Here is a 6,219-nt window from a genome sequence, read left to right as displayed (position 1 = left end):
CAATACAACACAAATTCCACTCCTTTGGTATATCTGCGAGATGTCACAACAACAACACATACAGAAAGCAACACTTATCTTTGTCGTTACCACACACCAACCTTTTCCTCAGATGCTTCAGTGCCGATTTAATGTATTTCACTGAAACTGGAGGTTGCGAAACCTTAATTTAAAGAACTTCTAATCCCTTTATTTCCTTCTTTGTTAACATTGCCTTAGGGGCAAATCTGGCTTATGCAGAGTTGGCAGACAACAGGCTGAGTATTTCTGTTGGATGAGCCTGGAAGCAAAATTCCATGTTTTTCCCAGCTTTTCAGTTTACTTCGATCCACCTCTTCTCTCTTGGGAGCTTTTATTTTATTTTGCTCTTGTCAAAGCTGCGGTGAATTGAAGCAGGACGAATCCAGATTTTTCCTACTGGATTAATGCAGGATTCATCCATCAGGGAACATAGATGCTCTTCGCTGCTCCTTCCGTGTCTAGATCAGACTTGAAAACTGACAGAACCAACCCACCTTTTTGGCTTTGTCGTTGGCTAAAAATAAGCTGTCATCAGTAGATGTTTCTGGTAGTAACCGACATACCAGCGTCTATGCATTCACACAGCATGTTGCTATCTGCCTGCACTTGAGTTCCACGTGGGTTGTACGCTTAGGCACTGCAACTCTTAACCTATTCAGGGTCCTCCAAGTAGTATATGGGAGGTCGGATCCTGCAGCCAGATCCTCCTTTAACAGAATGACCGAGTCAGAAGGGACTTTGGAGGTCTTCTAGTCCAACCATGGACCTGGAGATATTGTTTGTATTTTTTAAAATGGCAATTTCTAGTGATTTAAATCCTGCTGCAGTTTCATTTACCGTATTTTTTCCGGAGTATAAGACGCACCAAGATTTTGAAGAGGCAAATTTAAACAAAAGGTTTTGCACTTTGCAGACTTCCCAAAAACGGCTTGTTTTTTGTCAAAAAAAAAGAGCATGCATATCCTTTAGGAGGCTTCCAGAGTGCTCCTGGGGGCTGGGGGGGGGGGAATGGCCTATTTTTCACTCATTTTCCCCTCCCCAGCCCCCTAAAAGCTATGCACGGCCATTTTTGCAAAGGGAGCGCGGTTTCGGGAGGTCAAAAATGGTGTATTCAGTGTATAAGATGCACCCAGATTTTCACCCTCTTAGGGGGAAAAGGTGCGTCTTATACTCTGAAAAATACAGTAGGTTATTTCCTTTTTTAAAAAAAAAAACCACCCTGTTTTCAGATTGTGGCTTAACCAGAGCACTGCTCACAAACATTGCTCCATCCCCCATACATGTCCACTCACATTTCCGAGTTTAAAAAGAGGGGTGGTAAAATGCTCAGCCACCCCCTCGCATCCCAAATCCATCAGACAAATAAGAATACCTGGAAATAAAATAACAGTGACTATTTTATTGAGCATTATTGAATACCATATCAAAACACTTGACTAATAGGGGAAGTTTGACCTTCCCAAGCTTTGATTTTTTTTTTCCTTTTTGTAATTTTTAAAGTTTGTTTTTTTTTTCATTTTTTTTCCTATATAAATACAGATACTTTTTTTTCCCTTCCTTGCGGGTCAAAACCGTCCATCAGGGGTTCCCCCACCCCAATTCCCCAATCCTGTGGCTCAGCCAGGCTTTGCTTCGTGCTCAATTGTGGACTGGCAGGGCAGGAGTGTGGGGGGTGGGGGGGTGTCGTATCCTCTGTTTGTGTTGCTTTAAGAAAAAGGCCCAGTCCTGTGCTCCACAAAGGGCTGAAAAACGGTTCTGATCTTGTTGCAGGAGACTTGCAACAGCCCCTGAAGCCAGCACGGAGGTCGAGGGGGGGGGGGGGAGAAAGAGTAAAGGGACTTTTGGCAATTGGGGGTGGGGTGGGGATTTGTTGATGGAAGAGAAAAGAAAAAGGTCTTGGAAGTTCTGCTCCCCACCTGCCCGAGAATGCAGCCTTATAAACATCAGCTGGCACACTGGTTGACACAATGGCGGCTGTTTTGTAAACATTTGAAAAGAAAAACTTACAACACCTTCAGAAAAATGCCACAGAAAACACCTGATTCTCCTCCTCCTCAAGGCTGGGGAGAGTGGGGGGGAGGCAAGAGGGGAGGGGGGAAATGGCCTTGTTGTTTCAAGAAAATAAAAAGGGAGGGGTAAACTACCACCCACCCACCCCTGCAAGAAGGAACCTGCGTATGGGCAGGAAGGAAGAGTCCTTGGATGGCACCGAAGTGCGTCGTGCTCCATTTTGCTCGTGGCCGGTTCTAGCCCAAACAAACATCATGGCGTTGCTGTGGGGTGGGGTGGGGGCAGCGGCCACTGGCTACTGCCCCAGGCCCTCTTCTTCGTCCCCCTGCCCGGACTGGAAGACGGTAGCCCAAGTATGGCCTCGCGGAGCGACAGTTGCTTGTTGGGTGTCTTCCCTGCCTCTGAAGTCCAGAACTGAACACTAAAAGGCCCAGGCTGCCTTCGGGGAGGGGGTGTCCCAGAGCTGGTTTGGAGGAAGTTGGGAGTGGGTGTGTGGAAGAAGGATGGATTGGTGAGATGACCTGTTGAGAAAAAAATAAAGCAAACTGAAAAGCTCTCCCAAAAACGTCTACGCAAAGAAGCCAATGTGTTTCGCTTCTGTGTCTTTCAACGAATAAAAGAAGAACAGTGTTGGAAGGGACCGTGGAGGTCCTCTAGACCAACCCCTGCTCAAACAGGAGACCCCATACCATTTCAGACAAGCGGCTGTCCAGTCTCCCCTTAAAACCCTCCAGTAATGGAGTACCCACAACTTATGAAGGCAACTTCTGTTCCACTGGTTAACAAACAATAAAGAAGAGGATGCTTACCATAATCACCACTGCTTCTTGCTGGGGTTTCTTGACTCCTCCCCCCCCCCCCCCCGGAAATTTGCCTTTTCCCAAAAGATCCAGGAAAGGCTGAATTAGAGCAGGTGTGTCCAAACTTGGCTGGGGAATTCTGGGAGTTGAAGTCCACAAGTCTTAAAAGTTCCCAAATTTGGACACCCCTGAATGAGAGGTTTTCGATTGGCCCTTAGCTGGCCTCTATTAGAGTCAGGTGGATTTCCCAACCGATTCTGCAAGGATCTTCTGGTGACCAAAGGCAGATTTTGGTCAATCCCTGGCATGAAAAGGATTTTGAGTCCCCAACTCTTCCCCACCAGCAATAAAGTCGTATTTCCCAATATTCATGTTTCCCCATCTTGACAACTTTTAAGATGTGCGGTCTTAAACTCCCAGAATTCCCCCAGCCAGTATGCTGGATTGACAATTCTGGGAGTTGAAGCCCATGCACCTTAAAGTTCTCAAGGTTAACAGAATAACACAGTTATTTTGAGGGAAGGTCTTCTAGTCCAAGTCCACAACCTCAACAGAGTTTGAGAAACACAACCCTAAATCTTCTACAGGTGGTCTTTGACTGATGATCTTTTCGTAAGTCATAAATCTTCCTTCAGGTGGCCCTCAACCTACGATCTTTCTCAAATTCTTGGGCTGAGTGGACAACGTTCTCCCACCCCCTACTCTCCTGTGACACAAAAAGTTGGATAAGCAGGAAAGAGAGAGGCGAGGAGAGTGTCCTTACAGGAGCACAAAGAAAATCCATCCAACCCAGTATTAGAAGAATAAGACCAGAATGTGTATCAGTGGTGGGATTCAATTTTTTTTACTACCGGTTTGGTGGGCGTGGCAGTGCTTGGTGGGCATGGTTAGATGGGTGTGGCAGGGGAATGATACTGCAAAATCCCCATTCCCTCCCCACCCCACTAACCTGCTTTCCAGCTCCGTTCTCCTGTGCAGGGCAACAAAAGACCACCAAGCTGATCAGATGGGAGGCAGCAATAGACCGACCACATCAATCAGCTGGGACAGGGGCAGGGCCAGCCAGAGGTGGAATTTGCCGGTTCTCTGAACTACTCAAAATTTCTGCAACTGGTTTGCTAGAACCGGTCAGAACCCTCTGAATACAACCTCTGGTGTACATCCTACGGGGATTGTGTAGATACAATACAATACAATACAATAGTAGAGTTGGAAGGGACCTTGGAGGTCTTCTAGTCCAACCCTCTGCCTAGGCAGGAAACCCTATACCGTTTCAGACAAATGGCTATCCAACATCATCTTAAAGACTTCCAGTGTTGGGGCATTCACAACTTCTGGAGGCAACTTCTGTTCCACTGATTAATTGTTCTAACTGTCAGGAAGTTTCTCCTCAGTTCTAAGTTGCTTCTCTCCTTGATTAGTTTCCACCCATTGCTTCTTGTTCTGTCCTCAGGTGCCTTGGAGAATAGTTTGACTCCCTCTTCTTTGGGGCAACCCCTGAGATATTGGAACACTGCTATCATGTCTCCCCTGGTCCTTCTTTCTATTAAACTAGACCTACCCAGTTCCTGCAACCGTTCTTCATATGTTTTTGCCTCCAGTCCCCTAATCATCTTTGTTGCTCTTCTCTGCACTCTTTCTAGAGTCTCCACATCTTTTTTACATCGTGGCGACCAGAACTGAATGCAGTATTCCAAGTGTGACCTTACCAAAGCATTATAAAGTGGTATTAACACTTCACGTGATCTTGATTCCATCCCTCTGTTGATGCAGCCTAGAACTGTGTTGGCTTTTTTGGCAGATGCTGCACACTGCTGGCTCATATTTAAATGGTTGTCCACTAGGACTCCAAGATCCCTCTCACAGTTACTACTATTGAGCACGGTACCACCTATACTGTACCTGTGCATTCCGTTTTTGTTGCCTAAATGTAGAACCTTACTCTTTACTTACTCTAGATCAATGGGCTCATGTCATGAGAACGGATATGACAACGATCTTAAACCAAAATTAACGAACCGGGAAAAATATTCTGTTTTGGAAACACTTTTATTAAACCATGCATCCCTAGGCCCAAGGGAGAATCCTTCTATTTCGGTTCACTGAAATACGCCTCAAGGTTTATGAGAACATTTGAACCAAGCATGAAATCGGGCAAGGTTCAGTTCAGAGGTTCTGGCTACACATGCGTCTTTCGACAGCCCCTAATGGTCTCAAACAAGCTAAGCTGAGTCAGAACTGATTTGAACTTGGTTGGGAAATCACTGGAAAAATCTTAGGGTTGTGTCAAGAATTCGAAAGATAATGTGGGAAGATTCCAATGGCAACCCAGTTCTGTCCTTTGGCCAACTAACAAAGGCTGGTTCAAGGACTTTGCTTGTTCGGTTTTGTTTAGGGGAAAAATGAAAACAAGTATTAGTTTTGAGAATTTACTTCCTGTTTGCAATGCTTACTGACAAATCACTTGCTGCAGAACTGTTTAAAAGAGCGTGTTTTCTCTCTCTCTCGTTTATTAATAACCAGTTCCTTTATTCTGTGGGCTGACAACATTTCTTTCCATTTTTGCCTGCACGAAGCATTTGGGTTGCTTTCAAGTGCCTCTGTTAAAAGCTATACACCAGGGGTGTCCAAACTTGGAAACTTTAAGACTTGTGGACTTCAACTCCCAGAATTCCCCAGCCAGCCATGGTGGGAACTAGAAGCCAGCCAAAGCAACGCCTTACTCTGAACACCTTTCTCTATTCTAGAAATGGGCCACTTTACAACTGGTGGACTTTTATCTAGAATTAGAATAACAGAGTTGGAAGGGACCTTCAAGGTCTTCTAGTCCAACCCCGTTAAGCAGGAAACCCTACACCAGGGGTGTCGAAACTTGGGAACGTTAAGACTTGTGGACTTCAACTCCCATGCTGGGGAAGTCCATGCTGGCTGGGGAATTCTGGGAGTTGAAGTCCACCAGTCCATGCTGGGGAAGTCCATGCTGGCTGGGGATTTCTGGGCATTGAAGTCCACCAGTCCATGCTGGGGAAGTCCATGCTGGCTGGGGATTTCTGGGAGTTGAAGTCCATCAGTCCATGCTGGGGAAGTCCATGCTGGCTAGGGAATTCTGGGCATTGAAGTCCACCAGTCCATGCTGGGGAAAGCCATGCTGGCTGGGGAATTCTGGGAGTTGAAGTCCACAAGTCATAAAGTTCCCAAGTTTGGACACCCCTGCTATACACCATTCCCCTAAATCAGTGTTTCTCAACCTTGGAGACTTTTAAGTCCTGTGGACTTCAACTCCCAGAATTCCCCAGCCAACTGATTGGGGGACTTTGGGAGTTGAAGTCCACAGCACTTAAAGTCACCAAGGTTGAGAAACACTGCCCTAAATCTTTTTCTTCCCAAC

General features: G+C 46.0%; 1 protein-coding gene across 2 annotated transcripts in view; it reads right to left on the bottom strand.

Annotated features, from left to right (window-relative positions):
• Nucleotides 1-1,400: 1,400 nt before the first annotated feature.
• The window catches only part of ZNRF1 (zinc and ring finger 1), a 49,382-nt gene continuing 44,563 nt past the window's right edge, over nucleotides 1,401-6,219 (bottom strand). The window contains exons 5-6 of one of the 2 annotated variants that reach the window (XR_014176221.1): nucleotides 1,976-2,552; nucleotides 1,401-1,937 (exon numbers count right to left, since the gene is read on the bottom strand). The gene's annotated coding sequence lies outside the window, so the exon portion shown is untranslated. Of the gene's footprint in view, nucleotides 2,553-6,219 lie in introns of both variants that reach the window. The other variant, XM_081963056.1, reaches the window with a different exon arrangement.

Source organism: Natrix helvetica, assembly GCF_964273705.1.
Source record: "Natrix helvetica genome assembly, chromosome: 10".
NCBI classification, from domain to species: Eukaryota; Metazoa; Chordata; class Lepidosauria; order Squamata; family Natricidae; genus Natrix; species Natrix helvetica.
This window is presented reverse-complemented; position numbering and strand designations above follow the sequence as displayed.